Source organism: Hypanus sabinus, chromosome 13 (assembly GCF_030144855.1).
Source record: "Hypanus sabinus isolate sHypSab1 chromosome 13, sHypSab1.hap1, whole genome shotgun sequence".
In the NCBI taxonomy this organism is placed as follows: domain Eukaryota; kingdom Metazoa; phylum Chordata; class Chondrichthyes; order Myliobatiformes; family Dasyatidae; genus Hypanus; species Hypanus sabinus.
Window position 1 is genome coordinate 45,788,988 of NC_082718.1, and position 22,217 is coordinate 45,811,204.

The following is a 22,217-nucleotide window of genomic DNA, read 5'->3' on the forward strand; positions in this document are numbered from 1 at the left end:
GGTATAAATGTGCAAGATGTTGCCATTTGATCTCATGAAAATAATCTCATGATAAAAATGAATTGGACAGTTTTCAATGATTGTGAAAAATGAAGTGAATAATGTGTTTGTTGCATTGACTACACAATCCACCTTGTCATAGCCCTGCACTTTATTGCCAGCCTGCAATGGACCTTTTCTGTATCTGCTACACTTTATTCTGCACTCTTACTGCTTTTTCTTTGTACTGCCCCAATGTACTGATGCAATAAAATGAGATGCATGGATGGGATACAAAACAAGAAATTTCACCATATGTCAGCACATGTGACGTTACCAACATTCGCATTTGAGTGTGTTGCTCAAGGGTGGCCTCAAGTAAAATGAGAGATTCAATGAGAGGTACACCTTCAAGCAAATCAAAATCTGTCATAGGATGTCATAGGATGTCATAGGATGTTAAACTGTCATAGGATGTTAAACTTCTTATGATCAAAATTCAAATATCTCACTAAGAACATCCCAGTTCTTATCAGCAACTTTAGACCCTTTGAGCATTTTCTGTCAGGTATATTAATATTATTGAAAATCAGTTAAAAAAGAGGTGTAAAACTGAAATTAAACAGTAAAAAATTGAAATTCTCAGCAGGTCAAGCAGCATCTGTGGAAAGGGAAACAGTGAATGAATCATATCCAGATCCCTTCATCAGAACTGGGAAAGCAAGCTAATTTTCAGTGGCAGAACAGGTGGAGGAGAGCTTGATGGTAAAAGGGGAGTATCTCCAATTGGATAAAATGTAATGTTTTCACATAGGAGTAGCATTTGAAACAGATTTTATTTCTTTATCTGTGTAATGTCTTGCTGATACCAATGCCATAGGACATACCCCAGAAGCTCGACTGCACATTTGAAAAAAAAATCTAAATGATGATTGAGGGACATGGTCCCAGATCTGATATCTGATGAAATAAAGAATACAGTCCATAAAATTGGAGAATTTAATATTGAGACCAGAAGGATGCCACTTTCCTGATGGAAGCTTGCTTTAGGTCTCATAACTCTGCAGGGATCCACAAAAGGAAACATCAGAATGCAAGCGGGGTGTTGCATTGAAGACTGGCAACTAAAAGGTCAGTCCCACAGACCGAATGTAGGGTGTTTGACAAGACAAGCACACAAACTGCATTTGGTTTCTCCTGATAGAGGAGAGCACATTTTGACACTGCATGCAATCCACTCAGTTGGATGTACAAGCGAGTTGATGCTTCACCTGAAAAGACTATATGGGTCCCTGCAGGGTGGGAAAAACTAGGGTGCTTGGACTGCCTTTCCATTTGTCTCCAGAATTGGAGGCTCTCAAATCAATTGCATCCTTATAAAATATACCCTGATGGGCTTTTCTTTGTTGCTGTCTGCCACTTTCCTCCTTCTGTTATAAAAAGGAATGAGGGGAACAGGCATGCTGAGAGAAATGATTAAATTAAAGACGGTACTTAAGGAGTCCATTTAGAATGTGCTGACACAGAAAGAGCGTGCAAAGCAACTTGCAGGGCAACGTATAAACCAATTTGCAAAATGAGGATGAAACAATAGCTTGCTGATTAAAGAAGCGATACGGGTAACGGGAAGACATGCTTAACGGTTGAACAATAACGGTCAAAATGCGCTGAGGCTGATAAGTGGGCCAAAGGGTAATCACATTTGTAATTTTGTAATGAGATTAAGGAAGAATGTCTGCACCTCACATGGGTGCAACTCACAAAGTCGTAAACAAGTAGGGTATAAAAAACTGCAAAGTGTAATTCGGCACTCAATCTAGCAGGAGCTGGTTGGGTCCGACTCTGCAGACTCGAAAAATAAAGTTTACCGTTCTGCAAATTGCTGAGACTCAGTGTGTTTCTGACAACGTGGGGGCTCGTCCGGGATCCACACTCCGGCCGCGGTGGACACGAGGAAGGACATCGGAGACGGTGCACCCCGCCGAGTTTGGCGGTCCCTGACTCCTTGCTCGTCGCTCCGGCGCGGCTTGAGCGAGTGATATCCGGACAGCGCAGAGCAGTAAACGGGGAGAAGGGGACAGTACCTGGTACTGGAAGTCCCCAGGACGCACCGGGTAAGTGCCTACTATTATAGTAGAAGGGTGCGGGAATAAGTGAGGACGGAGAAGACCGGGATAGCTACCCGGGGGTCCTCCTGATAAAAGTCCTTGGGACGCACCGGGTAAAGTGCCTACTGTTGCAGTAGAAGGGTGCGGGATTAAGTAAGAGCGGAATAAGATGGGAGGGGGTGACTCTAAAAAGAAAGAGGAAACAGAAAGACCGGGACCATACCCGGGGGTTCCTCCTGATAGCCCCCTCGGTAGAATGTTTGAGAATTGGGGATGTGGAAGACTAAAAGGGAAACAAAAGAAAAAAATGATACAGTACTGTTTAATTTGGTCGAAACAGCCGATAGAAAAACCTGCGGTCTGGTGGCTGCGGCTTGGGTCTGAGGAGGATTGGGTACGACAAGCCTTAAACATTTACGTTAATTCAAAACCAAATGTAAAACCGGAAGAAATTGCTTATGCTTTTTGTTGGGCTCCCTGGCCAGGAGTAACAACAAAGAGTTTTAAATTGGGCATTAAAGGGGAGCGGAAGTGGGACCCACTCGATCATTTACCCCCTCCCTATGTCCAGCCTTCTGCGCCCCTTGCGGGAGCAGAGGGAGGACGTGAAGAAAGTGAAAAAACAGAAGAAATAGACCCGGAGAGGGAAGAGAGGGATGTTAGGGAAAAAGCAAAGGCAAGGATCGAAACAAGGAGTGTGACAGGAGCAGATAAGAAAAAGAAGGACGAATCAAAAAGGGAAGAGGTATCGATGTATCCCCTTCGAGAGGTTCCAATGGGAGGAGCACGAGGAGGGACAGGATTTGTAAACGTCCCTCTGACAAGTACCGAAGTACGAGGATTTAAGAAAGATATGAAAACTTTATTAGAAGATCCAATGGGACTGGCAGAACAGTTGGATCAATTCTTAGGACCTAATGTTTACACTTGGGAAGAAATGCATGCGATTATGGGAACGCTATTTTCTGCACAAGAGAGGCAAATGATACGACAAGCTGCAATATCAATTTGGGGAAGGGAACAGCCGAATGAGTTACCGGAGGACCGGAAATTTCCAGTAAACGACCCACAGTGGGACAAACAAGCAGAAGAGGGAAGACGCAATATGCGACAGTGGCGAGAGTACATCATTAAGGGAATAAGGGAGGCTGTGCCAAAAGGTCACAACTTTGCCAAGGCGTTTGGAAACCACCAAGGGAAAGATGAGAGCCCAACCGACTTCCTCGATAGGGTGCGGAAAAATGTGCAACAGTATGCGGGGGTAGACCCCAATTCGGCAGTAGGGGAACAATTCATACGAATTGAATTTGTATCAAAAGCATGGCAAGACATCCGGAAGAAGCAACTCCGGTGTACCGTCTTGCCCCAAGGGTTCACGGAGTCCCCAAACCTATTCGAACAGGTACTGGAGCAAGTATTGGCTGGATTCCATTGTACCGAAAAGAACCAACTATTACAGTATGTCGATGACCTACTACTATCGGGACCAGCAGAGGAGGTAGTGCGAGACGATACTATAAGACTCCTGAATTACCTAGGAGAAAAAGGATTGCGGGTGTCCAAGAAGAAACTGCAATTTGTCGAGAAGGAAATAACATATCTCGGACACAGAGTCAGTAAAGGGCACCGCCAAATAACCCCAGAAAGAATAGCGGGAATAACTAAAATACCGCTTCCCAGGACAAAGAAGGAAATAAGACAATTTCTGGGCTTAGTGGGCTATTGCCGGATTTGGATAGAGAATTATACCTCCCTGGTGAAGTTTATGTACGACAAATTGGCAAAGGAAGACCGGGGAATAATCAGCTGGACCGAAGAAGAAGAACAGAAATTCAGGAAAATAAAAGGGCAACTAATTCGGGCCCCGGTATTAACACTGCCAGCACTGGAAAAGCCCTTTCAGCTGTATGCAACAAACAATGAAGGAACTGCGTTAGGAGTACTAACCCAAGAAAAAGGAGGAAAGCGGCAACCTGTGGTCTTTTTATCAAAAATGTTAGACCCGGTATCCCGGGGATGGCCGACGTGCATACAAGCCGTAGCGGCAGCAGCCGTACTAGTAGAAGAAGCACGGAAATTAACCTTTGGGGGAAGAATGACGGTGTATACCCCGCACTCCGTTAACACCCTCTTAGCCCAAAAAGCTCAGCGGTGGTTGACGGACTCTCGCATACTGAAATACGAAACCATTCTGATGGTCGGGGATGATTTAAGCTTTGAAAAGAACAATAGTTGTAACCCGGCACAGTTCTTATACGGGGAATCAACAGGGGAGGAAACCGAGCATAACTGCGTGGAGCTAACAGACCTTCAGACAAAAAATAGGGAAGATCTACAAGAAGTTCCCCTAATTGAAGGCGAGGAACTATATATCGACGGCTCCTCCAGATGCATCAATAGGGTACGACACAGTGGATATGCTATTATAAACGGGAGGACTAGGGAGACGGTGGAGTCCGGCCGGCTCCCGGGTAATTGGTCAGCCCAGTCTTGTGAACTATATGCCTTGCAGAGGGGACTGCAACTGTTAAGAAACAAAATAGGCACTATATACACCGATTCTAAGTATGCCTATGGAGTGGTACACACCTTCGCAAAGATTTGGAAAGAACGGGGGTTGATAACAGCCAGGGGAAGGGAATTAGCTCACGAACAAATGATAAGCATGACTCTGGAAGCCCTAACATTACCTCAAGAAATTGCAGTGGTTCACGTTCCAGGACATCAACGAGGAACAGCCCCGGAAGCAATAGGAAACCGGCTCGCAAATGAAGAAGCCAAACGGGCAGCAATGGAAAAAACGGTCCGACTTCTAACCCTGATACCAATAAGGGAAGGGCTTAACAAACTACCAGTCTTCACCCAAGTAGAAATAGACGCTATGAGCCAGCTGGGAGCCCGACAAACATCAGAAGGCGAGTGGAAGACCCCCGACGGACGGCAAGTACTGAATAAGGAAGTAACTCGTCATATACTGCAACAACTACACCAACAAAGCCATTGGGGAGTGCAAGCTATGTGCGACACTATCCTAAGGGACTATGTTTGTAAAGGGATATTCACACTAGCTCAACAGGAGGTGTGGGGCTGTTACACCTGCCAAAAGGTAAACAAGAAAATGATGCGTGCCACCCATAAGGGGGGACAAACACTAGCCGTCCGACCGTTCCATCGGATCCAAATAGACTTTACGGAACTACCACAAGTTCAGAGATGGAAGTACCTGTTAGTAATTGTGGATCACTTCACTCGGTGGGTGGAAGCATTCCCAACCACTAAAGCGGACGCCCCTACAGTGGCACGGATCCTATTAGAAAATATAGTCCCGAGATATGGAATAATGGGGTCTATTGATTCAGATAGGGGAACACACTTTGCCTCAAAAACACACCAGCTAATCTGTGACGCCTTAGGAATCCAGTGGAAGCTGCACACCCCCTGGCACCCTCAGAGCTCAGGAAGAGTTGAGAGGATGAACAGTACCTTGAAGACGCAATTGACAAAACTAATGATGGAAACCAAGCTACCCTGGACCAAGTGTCTACCCCTGGCCCTACTAAGAATCCGCACGGCTCCTCGAAAAGATATAGGAGTATCCCCTTATGAAATGTTGTTTGGCCTTCCATATTGGAACAAGGTGGAGGGCTATCCTTCCCTGCAAGGGGGAGATGTCTTTGTAAGGGACTATTTACAGGCACTGTCTCGTTCTTTTGCAGAATTGCGCAGGAAGGGGCTACTCGCACAAACCCCACCTCTGGACTTCGCACTCCACCGAACTCAGCCCGGTGACTGGGTCCTGATTAAGACTTGGAAGCCAGAGAAGTTACAGCCGCAGTGGGAAGGCCCATTCCAGGTGCTACTGACCACCGAAGCCGCAGTAAGGACAAAAGAAAAAGGGTGGACCCACGCCGCGAGAATCAAGGGACCCGTAAAGCCCGAAGAAGGTGCAGAATGGACGCGTCCAGGGAGAAGACCCGATGGTGCTAAAGCTCAAAAGACGGACAGAATGAACTTTGGGACTGTAATGTATATACTGCAATTGTTGAGAAGCGCTGAAGGGGGATGTGATAAGTGCAGGACAACGGAAAGGTGGTTCAAAAAATATCAGATAAAATAAGGAAACTGGCCCACGTGCCGGTACAGACCTGGAAGCCGCTGGGGTATTGGGACTGGCTGGACGGATGGTTGAAAGGAGGCTGGTGGCGAACCGCTTTAGGGGTTATAGGAGGGGGATTGATGGTCCTCCTTCTGCTACCATGTCTGATCCCCTGCTTGCGGGAGCTAGTAGCTCGGGTGGCAAGACAAGTCATGCAACCAGGGGCCCCAGCTAATCCTGTTCAGGTACTCCTACAAAGGGAAATAGAGCTAGAGGAAGAAGCCTATGTAAACCCGTGGCAAAAGCCCAACTGATAGCACATTCTAAAAAGAAAAAGGGTGGATTGAGAGAAATGATTAAATTAAAGACGGTACTTAAGGAGTCCATTTAGAATGTGCTGACACAGAAAGAGCGTGCAAAGCAACTTGCAGGGCAACGTATAAACCAATTTGCAAAATGAGGATGAAACAATAGCTTGCTGATTAAAGAAGCGATACGGGTAACGGGAAGACATGCTTAACGGTTGAACAATAACGGTCAAAATGCGCTGAGGCTGATAAGTGGGCCAAAGGGTAATCACATTTGTAATTTTGTAATGAGATTAAGGAAGAATGTCTGCACCTCACATGGGTGCAACTCACAAAGTCGTAAACAAGTAGGGTATAAAAAACTGTGCAAAGTGTAATTCGGCACTCAATCTAGCAGGAGCTGGTTGGGTCCGACTCTGCAGACTCGAAAAATAAAGTTTACCGTTCTGCAAATTGCTGAGACTCAGTGTGTTTCTGACACATGCCGTGAGTTGAAAAGAAGTGTGAAAAACTATGGCTTGCAAATTTAACATCTCGTTTGCTTTAATTTACTCCTCATATACATTGTTGTAATAATAGACATCCTGGAAAAATCTGCTATATTATTTGGTGCAGTGTTCACATTGTGGGCCGAATGGCCTGTACTGTGCTGTATTGTTCTTTGTTCATCAGATCATTAATCAAGATAGCCCCAACATTCATCTTTGCATGATACCTCAATAAAAGTGGTCATTATCCGAAGTCTGTTTTCTACAAGCTCACCAGTTCTTAACTTAGTTAATATTTGACTTGGATTCATTGAACTCCAACTTTAACTCGGTGTCAGTCATGAAATGTTATGAAGTGCCTTTTCAAAATCTACGTTAACTACACACACTGATCCCTCCAACTAATTGTTTTGCTTCCTCAAAAATAGAATAAGATCTACCCTGCCTCTTTGAAGCTGAAATATTTCTTTGTGTTCAGTTAATCAATCCTGAATTGTAGACCTGAATTTTACTGGCCAGGATGCACATTCCAGTACATTCTTACAATGACCGTCCTGGTCAAGATATAGAGGGTCTGTATTGCTCATGCATCAATGTGGCTTGAGCTGAAATAGGACTTACAGAATACAGTGACAAAATCCATCTTTCAAAATAGCCCCATCAACTTTCAAAGCCAGTAAGACCAGCATCACCCAGTTTCACTGCTTATAAGAACCATGAGAGATATTTAAAAGCTTTTTAAATATCAATTTCACATTAAAATAAAGTAATGAAATTAATTTCAAAAATAAAAAATGAAATGGGCTAAACAAATCATTAAAAGCTTTGAGCTAAACCTTTGCTTTATATCTATAGCCTATAATCCATTTAAATACATGGAGTATTGGATTCCGTGCCAAGTTAAACATAAGACCATAAGACATGGGAGCAAATTAGGCCATTCAGTGCATTGAGTCTGCTCCACCATTTCATCATGGCTGATCCACTTCCCTCTCAACCTCATTCTCCTGCCCTCTCCCAATAACCTTTCACTAACTGTCTGTTCAAGAACCTACACAAGGAAATCTGCAGATGCTGGAAATTCAAACAACAGCACACACAAAATGCTGGTAGAACACAGCAGGCCAGGCAGCATCTATAGGGAGATAATTTCAAATCTCTTACTATCATTCCTTTCGGTTAGTCCTGACGAAGGGTCTTGGCCCGAAAAGTCGACAGTGCTTCTCCCTATAGATGCTGCCTGGCCTGCTGTGTTCTACCAGCATTTTGTGTGTGTTGTTGTTTAAGAACTTATCAACTTCTGCCTTAAAGCACTCAGGAATCTGAGCTCCACATTTGCCCATGACTTTTGAACTCCCCTTCTGAATTGATAGAATGATTGAAAATTTAACCATTGAAACTGATACTTACCGAAAGTAATGGTTCCATTTGTACATTTGCTGTAACATGCAAAATAAATGAAACGTTAAAATAACTTTCACTTTCACTTCAGTTCCAATTGCCGTTTTTGTTGACTAATATGCTTACATCAATATGCTTACTAATATGCTTACATCAAGCTAATGGTGGTATTACATACAGTATTTGATTATTTAATGGTATTTTAACAATATTACAGAATAAGTTTGAAACAGAAGAGAGTGCAGATGCTGGAATTTGTACCAAAAATCAAACTGCTGGAGGAACTCAGCAGACCGAGCAGCAGCAGTGGGAGGCAAGGCAGGGGAATGTAATTGTCAAAGTTTCAGGTTGAGATTAAGAGTCCTGATGTAGGTTCATCATCAATTATTCCTTGCCCCAGAGGTGCTGCTTGACCAGTTGAGTTTTTTAGCCACAGAATAAATTTATGCCTTTTTAGCGGGAGGTTCCAAAAAAAAAACTGAGACCAAAGTGCAGGAGGTATTGTCAAAGTTTTCCATAGAAACAGAACAGTGCTCAGAATAGTGAAATAATCTATTGCAGTAACCACTAGAAAAACATAGACTGTGAATCATTTTAGACAGCTGAAATATGGACTGGTAATCATATAAGAAGAACTGATAACTAATTTACTACTTTGCAAGCATCTTTTGTAACTCATATCATCAGCAGAATCTCTTACATCCAAGATTCCAGTTGTACATTTTTCATTGATGATTAGTTAATCTGTTAACTTTATAAAGCTTTAGACACACACACACACACACACACACACACACACATACACATATACATTAATAAATATATATATATATATATATATATATATATATATATATATATATATATATATATATAACTTAAAAATTAACATAATACAACAGGATCTGATGAGTTCTAGGTCTGAGTGACTCAGATTAAATGGCTTTGTTCACAATCTTGTGGGAAACAGCCAGAGAATTATAATCAATTCCCTGTCTGAAGAATTGTGCAGAATGCTGTTATCAAACAGATAAATGGTTTTAATTGAAAAATGGGTGCATTCCTCAAGCAAGGCATTGAGGGACATTAAGAATGCAGGAAAGCCTGGCTGCATTTGCAAGAGAAATAAATCTCTTGGTTGCCGAAGTGTTTCTAGATTGCTTTATAAATTGCTTTATAAATTTCTTTCAGAATGAACAATCTTTTAAAATAGATATTAAAATGTTTTAAAAGATCACAAAATAGATTTACTTGATATTTTACCTTTGACCACAGTGTGTACTTCTTTCTTCATTAGGTTGTAATAAAATGCCGTTAAAGTAGCAAGTACAGTTGGATAATTTAACACACTTCATTGTATTTTCATCCAAATAAGGAGCATGATCTGGACAGCTTGCATAGCAACCTGAATATGGAAAAAAATTAGTTTATTATATGCTTACAAGCTTGTCATTTTTATTTCTTCATATCAATGTACTTTAAAGGGTAAATGATGTTCCAAGAACAGTCAGGACCCTAATTTGCACAGGAAAGGTGCTTTTCCCTGAAACAGAAGGCAATGCCATTCATCCAATTACCACTATGTCTGAGAAATGTATAAATGAATAGAGCAGCTGAAGTATTCTCATTCTCAGACAACCACGTCTATTTTTGTTTTAAACAACCACATGTCTATTTTTCCAGGCTACAAACTGACAGCCAGCGTTTGAAATTACCTCCATAATATTCATGATGTCCAACTGTTTGAGCATGGACCCCTTGCTTAATGGCATTAAATGGCATTAAAAAGGATTGGATACCCCTTAAAGGATTTATTTGTCTGGTTTTAAAGGAGATAAGTACAGGGTGAGTATGATACCATCAGCAATCATCCCATTTAGGTTAAGTCACACATGGCAGAATACATGAATATTTTTAGCTATGCTACAGGTGTCCCCCCCCCCCCCGCCCTTTACAAAGGTAGAGCATTCCTATGAAACCTTTCTTAAGCCAAGATGGCATAATGCAAAGAACCATTAATTTATATGGGAAAAAAGCGAATAAGTGAAAATCCCCTTTGTAATGTGAAAACAGATTATTAACGTAGGTCTTTTGTAAAAGCAAAGTGGTGTAAAGCGAACATTCTTAAAGTGAGGGGACACCTGTACTTATTTGATTGATCCAAACGAAGTTCTGGAAAATGAATGCCTCTGAGAATGGACTGAATATTAAGCTTAGGTGCTTGAATAGTTATCCCTGGCACTTTTGTGGTATAAGAGGGTCTTGTCACTTATCAGCCTGTGCCTAAATGTGGGCAGTTTCTATTGTCGGCAAGAATGGACTATTTCATTTGCTGAGAAGCTATAAATGCAAAAGAGCAGTGACCAATCATTAATGAATACTTTCACTCCTAGCCTCATGATGATAAGTAATATATTTTTCTCATGTCAGATAGAACTTGAAAAGCCTTCACAACCTTGATTGGAGGGAAACTCTTCCCCAACTTCGCTTCTTAGCAAGGACTGTCAGAATGTTCAGGGAATGGGACCTGAGCATTGCACTGGCTGAAGTCAAGTTGCTACAGAGGTTTTGGAATTCCTTGCCACCCATCTCCATGAGCATGAGGCACAGAATGACTGGACCCACACATCCATTCCCAATTAACACAGGCACCAGAACCTCATTTAGCAAAGGTAAGTAAATATTCTTCCCAATTAAAGGTCAAAATTACAGCTGTTCACTACTGACAACAGCCTCCTAGAGTTGAGAATAATACAATATCCAAAAACCCTTCTGCCCAATTCATCCAAGCTGACCAGTGTGCCCGCTTAAGCTAGTCCCATTCTCCTATGTTTGGCTGTTACAGATCGGGGAGGTCGGGCATCAGAATTCATTTCCTTTGTCATCTGTAAGGAGTTTGTGCACTCTCCCAGTGAACATTTGATTTCCTCTGGATGCTCCAGTTTCCTCCCACAGTCCAAAGACATACCAGTTTGTAGGTAATTGGTCATTATAAATTGTCTCGTGATTAAGCAAGGGTTGACTTGGAGGTTGCTTGGCAGCACAGCTCAAAGGGCCATAAGGGCATATTCCATGCTGTATCTCAATAAATAAATAACTTTAAACATTTTCTATCTGTGTAATTATCTAAATGCATTAAATGTCGACTACTTTCTTTGACCACTCATTTGATACATGCTAAAATAGTTAGAGCAGGCATTACTTTCACCAATAGTGTAGCTGCTTCTAATTAATTTTTCTCCACCTCAGTTAATATTGTTGTAAAACATGTATAAATTATTGAACTGATTTCCAGTATAAAGCAGGCTTTGTTATCTCATTATCAATATAAGCTTGCACTTTGTACACAATCAAATATGCCCCCATGAATCTAGAAATACTTCTTAACAATTCTGAAATGTAGATTTATAACTAAATTATTTAAAAAAATTTGAAACCTTCAAGAATTGAAGAGAACTTCTTGCCAATGACATGATTACTGCATGTTTTTTGAATTACTGTTCCACATGGTTTGTACTGCCAGCTGCATTCTTTATAACCTTTATTATAGTAGTCGCAGTAAATAGCTGCAAAATAAAATGCAGTCATTAATATTTATTGTATGTTACAAAAGATTCCTGCTGATCATTCTAATCATATAAATTAAAACACAATATTGTAGTCTTACCCTACCGGATATAAAGGGGAAATAAAACTCCCAAGAAATAGAGAAAAGGTGTGGAAACAGAAGACATGGATGAATTGGGCTTTTATTATCAGCTAAGTAGGGGAGATCTGACAGTAGTTTGTGATTTATAATAGTGGCAATAATATTATTAGTAATCATAGATAAGGACAATCTCAACAAATCTATAAAAATAAACAATCAATTCAATCTTAAGAACAGAAGAATTAGATTAATTCAGTCCTATGACTTGACAAAACAGTTCAAACAAATAAGACAATTAAAAGAGGAAATGACTAAGATGCCAGCAGAGTGATGACTGTATTGGCAGATATAGTTTGACAAGGTTCAATAAGAGGAATCAGAGAAAGGATGCAGTGATTGATTAGTTGTTAAAAGAATTAGGAGGGAGGACTTGACTTGATTTAGAAAAGAGTAACAATTAACTATATAAAAGGTAAAGATATTCATGAAATAGAATAATATCCATAATGTTTATTTTACAGTTTTCACCTTGTACTTGTAGTATTTTATATCAAATCTGTAGTGTTTACTTTATAATGTTCAATTTGAAAAGTTTGCACAGTATTAGTTCATATAATAAACTATTTTTAAAAATAGAGTTGCTCTGCAGTGTGAGCCTTAGCCAACTCTACTCAAACTGAAAATTTAAGTTGAATAAACAACTAAGAGGATAAAGGATTGGTGTGAAGGCTCTTTTTGTCCTTTTTTTTAAGCATACTCTCAGTGCTCCAAAGGCTCAAATGGTCTAAATGGGGAGGGGTGACACAAAGAATGTGAGAAATGGAAAACCATGGAAGAATGCAGAGAAAGAAAGGGTTGATGCAATGCTTGCTTGTAAGTTCCTACAGAACCAAACATTTCATAAGAAGGGTCTATATAGATGCTCTGAAGATGAAACAATTGGTTATTAGGGGAAAGAAATAAATATACATATTAAAGTTATTACGAATTCCATGGAGCATGTGGAGATCTTCCAACAACCAGGCATTCTTTCTTTCTTTCTTTTTTTTTCTATAGGGTAGTTAGGGGGGAGGGGTTAAGGGGAGGGGGTATGGGTTATATACATTGTTTTTTCATACTTTGTAATCATTTAAAAATGCAATAAAAAAAAAGTTTAAAAAAAAAGAAGGGTCATACAGTTTAGAGAATGTAATTTCCAGAGGTGGATTTAGGTGAATAAAAGGAATCCTATGTTTAATAAAATGGTCAGAAAGTGATGGCAGATATATAGTTAATGATTAGTTAAATGAAGCAGATCCATAGGCTGAAGATGGAATCGAATACGTCGTACAGTTATGTGTAGACATTAGAAGACTATGAAAAGTTGGTCACCACAAAGATGAAAAGTATTTTGGTAATCAGTATAGAACAAAGAGATAATTCAGTTGTAATTTGAAAACAGAATTGACTTTGTTGAATTTAAGTACATTATAGTAAGGAAAGTTAGAACAGAAGAAAGTTTGAAAAGGCTACTTAAGTAGGTACAAACCACACTCCTCCTTCCAGAGGTTTTAGTGAGCACTAAGGAGCAAAGTGCAGAGAACAGCTGGAAACAAAGAGATTTGATTATAAATATTTGAGGAATGGAGCAATATGCTGAGCCACTAATATCAAGGTCAATGGTGCCTCTATTTTGTAATGATATGTGTGCACAAAAGTCTTGTGCTGTGCAATTTTTTGCCCAATGACAACAACATGTGTGCACTAAATTTTTAAGTAGAAATAAACCTGAAGCTAATCTAAGGATAATAAACTACCAAGTCCAGTTTGTTGTTCACTGTTTAAAAGAAATAAAAGAATACACATCAATGAGTCTTATTTCTCATATACTATATGACAACATGTAACAATAATCAGCAGTTCGTTTGCACTTCACACCCTTTGCTTCTTTGGAATTCAACACAGTGAATCAATAATTTCTTCAATAAAAACAGCATAAATAAACCAGTTCTAAATTCTACAGATAAATCATTGCAAACTCCATGATGTCAACACTGTCCACATCAGAAACCAGTAAAGGAACTGTGATTGCATATGATTGTGAAATATACTTAACATGCCAACGAGGTAGAGGGTGACAACATTTTGTGCACAGTTTAAATTCCTTTGTGCGCTAGTACAGAAAATGTGTGCATGCACACACCTTAGATAGAACAATGATCAAGGTTAGAGCTGATGAAAAATGGCAATAAGGTTCAATAAATGCAGACAACAGGGTAAATTTGCTGTCATATTTGTATACAACATCTGATAGCAAGATCTGAAATTTCAATTAATGCATAATCTTTAGGCACGCAGATTTGGAAGGAGTGATACCAGTATTACTTCCCATGGATCAGCGCACATTGTTGACTAGGTAGGTACCTGTTACATCTGCAAAAACAGAACCCTTAAATCTTGATGAAAAGGGAACATCCACTAAAGTAGCAATATTGATGTTGAATTTCATATCTTTCCATTTTTATCAATTGAAAGTACATTTAAATTGGCATACTTAGAAAATTGCTACTTACGGCACACATCTGGTGTTCTCCAGTCCACACAGACTCCAGCTTTGTTACAAGCTTCTGCATACACTGCTATAGCAGTGCAAAAACCCAGACATTTCATTCCATTGCAGCTAGCACAAGTTTCTTCAACGCATGTTTTGTAAAATGTACTTGGGTCAACCTGTTAGATCACATCATCAGAAAACACATGAATGTTTTGCAAGAAGTTTTGCTGATTATTTAAAGTTTTCTTATTTTAATAATATAAAAACACTAATAAGCACTGACCATTTTATGGCAGTCTTTAAATTTGTCTCCTGTAATAATACTACATTTCCTTGCAGCCCATGAAGAACAATATGGATTTTTGTCACAAGAAATATCTTCCTCTACGACTACTTTACATGGCTTTGAAGATTTCCAGCTTTCTGCAAATTCTATAGGATCATTCACCAAAGCCTTTGATTTTGTCATTGGATCATCTTCTAGTAAGGAATTAAAATTTCCACAGAGTCCAAATACTTTGTTCTGTAATAGATGTTCATAACAATAAAAACAGACTGCAAAACTAAAACAGTCAACATTTTGATCTAACAAATAGTTTGGTATCTGAGATACAGATACTTTTCAGTAAGCAACCTTTTCTATAATTACACCAATCTTATTAGTTGTCTTCCTTATTTCTGCACTTGTAAAGCATTTAGGGATTAAGAGATCAATGGAAAAATGTGCTTTTGGTACTTTTAGTTACTTTTCAAAAAATAAAATGAATAACTCATTTTCTCAAACATAAGGCCTTCTCTCATTTTATGTGATTAATTCTGATTTATTTTCCCTGAAAGGCACAAATAAAATGAAGTTGTGCTTACCTGCCATCTTGGAGTCAGTGTTACAGAAATTCGTGTGTGTTTATCCCAGATCACAGTTATCCCGGAGTAAAAATCAAGAATTAAATAGAGTCCCACCATGTGCAGTGAATAAATGTTATCTGTACAAACATCGTGACTGAAGGATGAAACTTGTACTTTGCCATCAAGTAATCTTATTTCTATGTCCTACAAGAATATTTTTTATGGAAAAAAATAAATGATAGGCCTTGGTCAAATATATGTTTTTAAAACATGCATTGAAATGTTTATCACATATAAAAAAACTAATGCAAATCACATGCCTCAATAATTAAACTTAACTAGATTATAATATCAAAGTACTTACCTCAAGTATAATTTTTATCACCCTTGAACATGTGAATTCATTTTTTGCACAAGCAATACTTTCTATTAGTATTTGAAATGCATCAGGTTCTTTTGAGTGGCTCTGAAAATCAAGAGATTGAAATATAATCTGAAGATGACTCCACTGATTTCATAAGAAAAACAATAGGAAATAATAAGGAAAGAGTAAAAGTTGGGTCCAGAAGAGCAGAGGAAATCAATATGGGAATTTTGCCAAAGAAACATGATTACTGAATATGTTATTTTTGAAATCAATATTGAATCTGCAAGTTTGTAACTTGCTTAAGTGAAAGATGAAGTTCTGTTTTAAATCGTCTGTTGAACTTACTATTATTGTGTGGTGAGAAGCTGGGTACAGTCATCTAAATGCAAGTGTTAATTTGTGTATTACTTGTCCATATATAACCTACCCCATCATGTTAAATCAAGGAAAATCAAAATTACAGTAACTTGCACAATTTTTTACTTATGATTTCAACACCATTAAACTAGGTTCTGGCCCTACCCACAAAACTAACCAAGCCCCCAGATTGAATTCAATACAATCCCACACTTTTGCTAATTAAATCTTCCGACTATATTTGTTTTCATGTGTGGATCTTCAAGAAGGATATTCAGTCTAAACATTAATAAATAGCTTTTTAATTATATTCTTCAATTTACAAAGAAACTGAAAATGTGTCCAATTAAATAAGTGAATGTTTCCACATTGTTTTTAAAGCTATTTCCAATCATTTTAAAATCTGAGGTATTCTCAAGTAGTAGATTAGACTGACTGTTCTAAAAATTCATGATAATTTCACTTTCACTTGAACTAATCAAACTACATGGGGGAGGGTACACTTGTGGGTATATTAATGCAAATATATACCAATGCTAAATATACATTAATGCAAATATAATGCAAAAAAGACTCACTTGAACAAAAATGAATTCACAATTGCTATCAAAGAAGAAGTTAAATCCATCAAAGGTTGAATAATGGCCCTCCCCATGAGTTAGACAGGTCTTTGTACATTCATACTGAGTGCAGCTCCATGTTCCACCTTGACATGCACTAGAATAGAAATAATGCCAATCATAGCATTTTATAGCGTTAAGTAGATATTGACAGATCTTTTTAATTAATTTCTCATTTGTCTTAATTTAAACTCACCATGTGTTGCAATCCAATTGGATTGTAGCACCAGGTTTATAATAGGTATCGCTATATAAACATGAACATTCATCAGGAGCAATGCAAGTTCCATTTTCATCCTCCACTTGACCATTTGGGCAGACACAGCCAGGAACACAGACATCAGGCTTAAACAGTGGATAGACGATACTTATTATTTGTAAGTTCATTTAATTACAATATTAGAAGACACAGTGATTATTAATGTATTTTATAATCAGCCCATAACTTCACAGTGACTGAAAATGCCAAGTTTGATTTTTATTACATAGACTTAATTATAATTTCTGAGACTTATCACACCCACCCATAATTCTAACAATACATTAGAAAAAACTTTTGTAAACATCTTCAATAATGAGGGGAAGTCCTGCTAGAAATAGGCAGAATCTTAGTTTTATAATTTAGTTTGAATTTCATTCAGTAATAACACCTTCACCATCTTGGACTGAATTGTTTTTATTTCATGAAAAAAATTTGATTTTTTTTAGAATTGTTATTATTCCCTGAACAATTCAAGGTGTATAAATGAGGTAACATAAGCAAAACATGAAAGTTTTCATCTGATATAAGCTACAAGCATAGATAATGTGATGTAAGTAGTTTATCAAGATGCAATTCTGAATGACCTGAAGATTTCAATAAGAAAAACACAAGTACTTTTGATGTGCAACTATACTCAACTTAGAGGAAGTGTTATTTGAAATAGTTGGCTTAAGTCCATGCCATTCAAAATCAATATGGTTTAGAATCTAAACAAGAAACCCTTATAAAATCTCTATGAAATTATGTATCAATGGCACAAGTAAGGCATCTTTTTCCAAGTCTGAAATTATGAGTTTAAAAAATCATTTAAAATGTTTATGTTGTAAAGTATCAATGGATGGTAAATTATCAATGGATAATATTTGAATTTCACTTACACAGGGTATATTTAAATTTTGGCATGTTCTGGTACATTGCTTTTGTAGAAGAGGTTCACTGCAGTTCAAATACAATTTCCCAGTACAATCTGAAAGACAAAAAATAGTATGTCTGAACTCAATTTCAATTGTCCATTCCAATGATTCTGAAGGACATAAAGGAAGATTGTTACCTGTTTTGGGCTTTGTATCTTTTTGAGTGTCACAGCGAAGTACTCCACTTGTACAAAAACTGGGCAATAAGAAACAATATTTTAAATTATGTTTGTTCATTATATACTTTCTATCTGAATTGTTTAAATGTAAGAAAATATGCATACCAAATGCTGTTTTGAATTGTTGCACTGTGGCCATGTTTTACAGCTTTTTTGCCAACATAACATGGACAGCTTGATTTATCAACGCAGATATTAGATTCATCCAAGTACTTTCCTTCAGGACAACCACAACCTCCAACTGGGACATCTTCAATATCACAGGTAAAGTCATGGACAAACAATGATTTACAGGACTGGTTACAGGCTCTCATGTTATACTGAAACACCTGGTTCTGGGGACAATTTATTTCTGGAAACAAACAACACAGTAATTAAAGAGGAACTTCCCAGAAGATCTATTCCTATTGCAAGCATATCTCTGCAATGTTTTTAGATTGATCACCTTCATTTATGAAAGTACTGTAATTCACCTATTTGATAGGAATACTGTACTGTAATTTATCAAAGACTGCTGAATATTTCAAGCAATGTTAAATTACTTTAATTTCCTCATGCTGCGTCAAATAGCTTAAATGTTCTTCCTTGTTATAATACTTAGCAGTTCCAAAACTGCTGCAAGTGACAGCAGGTACACTGGAGTAGCTTGAGTTCTAAAAATACTAACTCCAGTGTCTTGTTAATTATAAACCAACACCACCGTGAAGAATGCCTTACAGAGTCATACAAGAAGGCAGCTCTGAGGTTGGTATGTTTATTTTGAATTTATTTGCCAATTTCCTCAACCATTTTGCAACATTTGTCCATGTTTGATTTCACTGATGAGCTGTTCAAAACTCAAGCATCCCAAATTAACTTCCAAAACTTTTGTCATTTTCATTCTTAGTGAGCGATTGGTATGTGCTAACAATTGCCCATCCTCCTCTCCCAGGCAAAAAGTTGGATCTGCCCTTCTTCTTTAGGTCCACATGAAAAGTAGGAACAAATTGGAACTCCAACCCTTTTATGAATGCCATCCCCTCCTGATAGCAAGAGGTCACCCTGCCATTCAACATTCTGCTACTTCCTGTAGCCTTATCATGCTACAATCAGTCATATGTACGTTTACAAACACAATTTATTAAAATCTCTATAGAGTCTATAGTGAAGACTGGCCGCACACATAGGACTGCTTAACTTTTACAACTTGTCCCCAGATTATGAATGACTTATGGACAATTATGTTGATTTTGTCAATGTCAGAAAATATATCTGTTCACAATATCTCTTGATATTGTAACCATATCTCCACAGTAATTAGGTAGATGCAAGTGGTTTAAGAGATGACACTGAGGTACATGTAAATATTTCTAGAGACGCTACTGAAGTGGAGGCAACTGGTTCTGATTTTCTTTCAAACTTTTTCAAAAACTGTTTTAAACAAAGATACATTCAGGCATATATTTCCAATGTAATCCATTCTCATCCACATTGAAAGCTTGTCTGGCACAGTAACATCCCCCTTCCTAATTATGTGAGGAAAATCCTCCAGAAATGGACTTGCTTTTTCATTATCATCACACGTTGCTTCCCTGACATGTTAACATAATGCACATTAGCCCTTGCTTCCAATCTGTTAAATTTCCACTATTTGCAAATAAATTCTTGACTTTGATTACCATGTTATTTCTTGAATAATCATCAGACTACCAAGTATCAGGCATTGATTTTGGTCTTTAAGACAAGTTATCAACAGTTTTTAAATTTCAATGATCAAATCAGTTCATTGCTTTGAAATAATAATAGGCTAAACTTAAGCCAAGCCTTTAATGGGCTCAAAATTGCACATTTTGCTTTTAATCATGGTAAAAACCTTTGTGTGATCAAACCCAGTTCTTTGCCAATTTTTAAGATGTCTGCCACATTTTAGATCATTTAATTATGTTAATTTTAATGTCCATTATGATTACTTTTCTTTTATTAGAAGCATTACTGCCACATGCACTTTTTTTGCTTTTGGGAGGCACAATAACAGAAATTTACTTTAAGAATTATACAGTAGTGTTTGTAAAGAACCACAAATACTACTATCCAATATGACATTCTAAAAATGACTGACATTCATGCAGGACATTCATGTGTTGTCAAAAGTGTATCATTCATCCAGTGCACCAAGGAAACTAGTTAGCAGGAAGAAATGTATTGATGTAGATAGAACTCTTAAATTTGTGAGAGCTCATTTATACCAAGGGACAAGCCTGATATCGACTTTTTGCCTGTACATCGATAATAGCATTGGACATACATATATAATTGCTATGTATCCTTGCTGGCAATACTTTGCAACAATTAATGGCCAGATATATAAACACTTACTGCAAATATCGGATCTCCAATTAACCAGAACTACGCCTTTTGCAGCACAATCATGTGCATACGCTTCCATTGATGCACAGATACATTCATCAATGTTCAAGCAGGTACATGAAGTGGCCATGCACATCTAAAGAAATTTAAGCAAGTTATTTTTGTTGGATTCACAAGACAATTTTACTTAAATGCAGACACACACACTTTATATATTAAAGGCTTTTAAATGGTTGGTGGAATCTCAAACACATGAGCTGCTTAGTTCTGGATGGTGTGGAGCTTTGTGAGTTACTAGAGCTGCATTTGTCCAGGCAAGTGGACACCACTTTATTTTACTTCGTGCCTTGAATACTGCAAAAATTGGTATTAAAATTACTGCTACTTTGGATGTCTGGAGGTAACTCACCCAAGATGTCAAGCCTCAAGTTAATTATCATTGCCACAATATTAACTCCCTTGGTGTAGTTGAGGTACCAGCCAGTGGTGGCCCTCAGCTCATGAAAGAACTCAGCAAGAGTAGTGACTCTGAATCTGAAGGGCCGGTAGTTAAATTGAGCAGGTAATAGAAGTAAATGGATATTTTGTTGTTGTTAGAAGCATGAGTACAATGAAATTCACTATAAAATATGCCAATTAACATCAATTTGGCCATATCTAAATGAAGAGTGCTAATTCTTATATTTCAGCTTGTTTTCAAATTAATTACCAATTAGAGTATACAGTATATCCATCGTATAAGAGTTAAATTAGAATAAATAATTGGAAAAATTCTTATTGTTTTGCAGTGAAAGATCTTGCCAATAACCAAGCCTTGTGTTGTCTCAATTTAATCAGTTTTGGTGTAAACACTTATGGGACTTATTACTGCATTAACTCTCTGTTTTATTGCAAGTTTTTTATCATTTGTTATTGCACTGGGAGCAGTACCATTTTCTTTTGCCTAAAGCAACCAAACATCAAGCTGGATCATCCTAAGAAGATAGGGGCATGAGAAATAAAAGCAGGAAGAGTCTTTTTTTTTCAGCCCAAATGCCTTCTCTGTCATTCAATAAGATCATCTCAGTCCCACTCTAATACAAAACCAAAACATACAGTACCTGTTGGTCTCCTAATTACCAAAAATCTATCAATCTCTTCTCAGCAACATCCACTGCAGTGCTCTCACATGGAGAATTCCAAAGGCCCACGACTGTTTAGATGAGGTAATTTCTTTTCATCAGAGTCTTGAACAGCCACCCACTATTTTGCAACGTCACAACCAGGGAAAGAATCATATCCATGTTTACCCTCTTAAACCTTGTAAGAATTTATATATTTTAATGACCTCACATCATATACTTCCAAACTCAAGATGGTGTAGGCCCAATTGTTGGACAAGGCCCCTGTACTAGGAATCAATCTGGTAAACCAGCATGTCACTTACTATTGCAAATCTATTATTCTGTAGTTAGAGAATATACAATATTCCAGAATCAATTAACCCTATATAGTTACACCATGACCTTCTTACTGCTATACTCAAATCCTCCTATTATAAAGGTCAGCATTTAATTGCCTTCCTAATTGCTTGCTCTTCCAACATGTTGATTTTCTGTAATTCATGTGCAAGGATTCCCAAGTCCCTGTGATAATCAACACCTTTCAGCCTCGCCCCAATGAGACATCCCAAACTTATTGTTCCTGATTGCAAAAGCCTACTGATAGCTACCCAGTCTTGAATTCCCCTCCTTACCCCGACACCCCTTTCAAGCATCCAGCAAA

The 22,217-nt window shown here is 38.1% G+C and overlaps 1 long non-coding RNA gene across 1 annotated transcript; it reads left to right on the forward strand.

Moving 5' to 3' along the window:
- Positions 1 to 10,818: 10,818 nt before the first annotated feature.
- LOC132403487 (uncharacterized) lies at positions 10,819 to 15,182 on the forward strand. Its single transcript, XR_009515271.1, has 3 exons — positions 10,819 to 11,052; positions 14,359 to 14,424; positions 14,902 to 15,182. It is a non-coding gene; the product is annotated as an uncharacterized LOC132403487 (long non-coding RNA).
- The last annotated feature ends 7,035 nt before the right edge of the window (positions 15,183 to 22,217 follow it).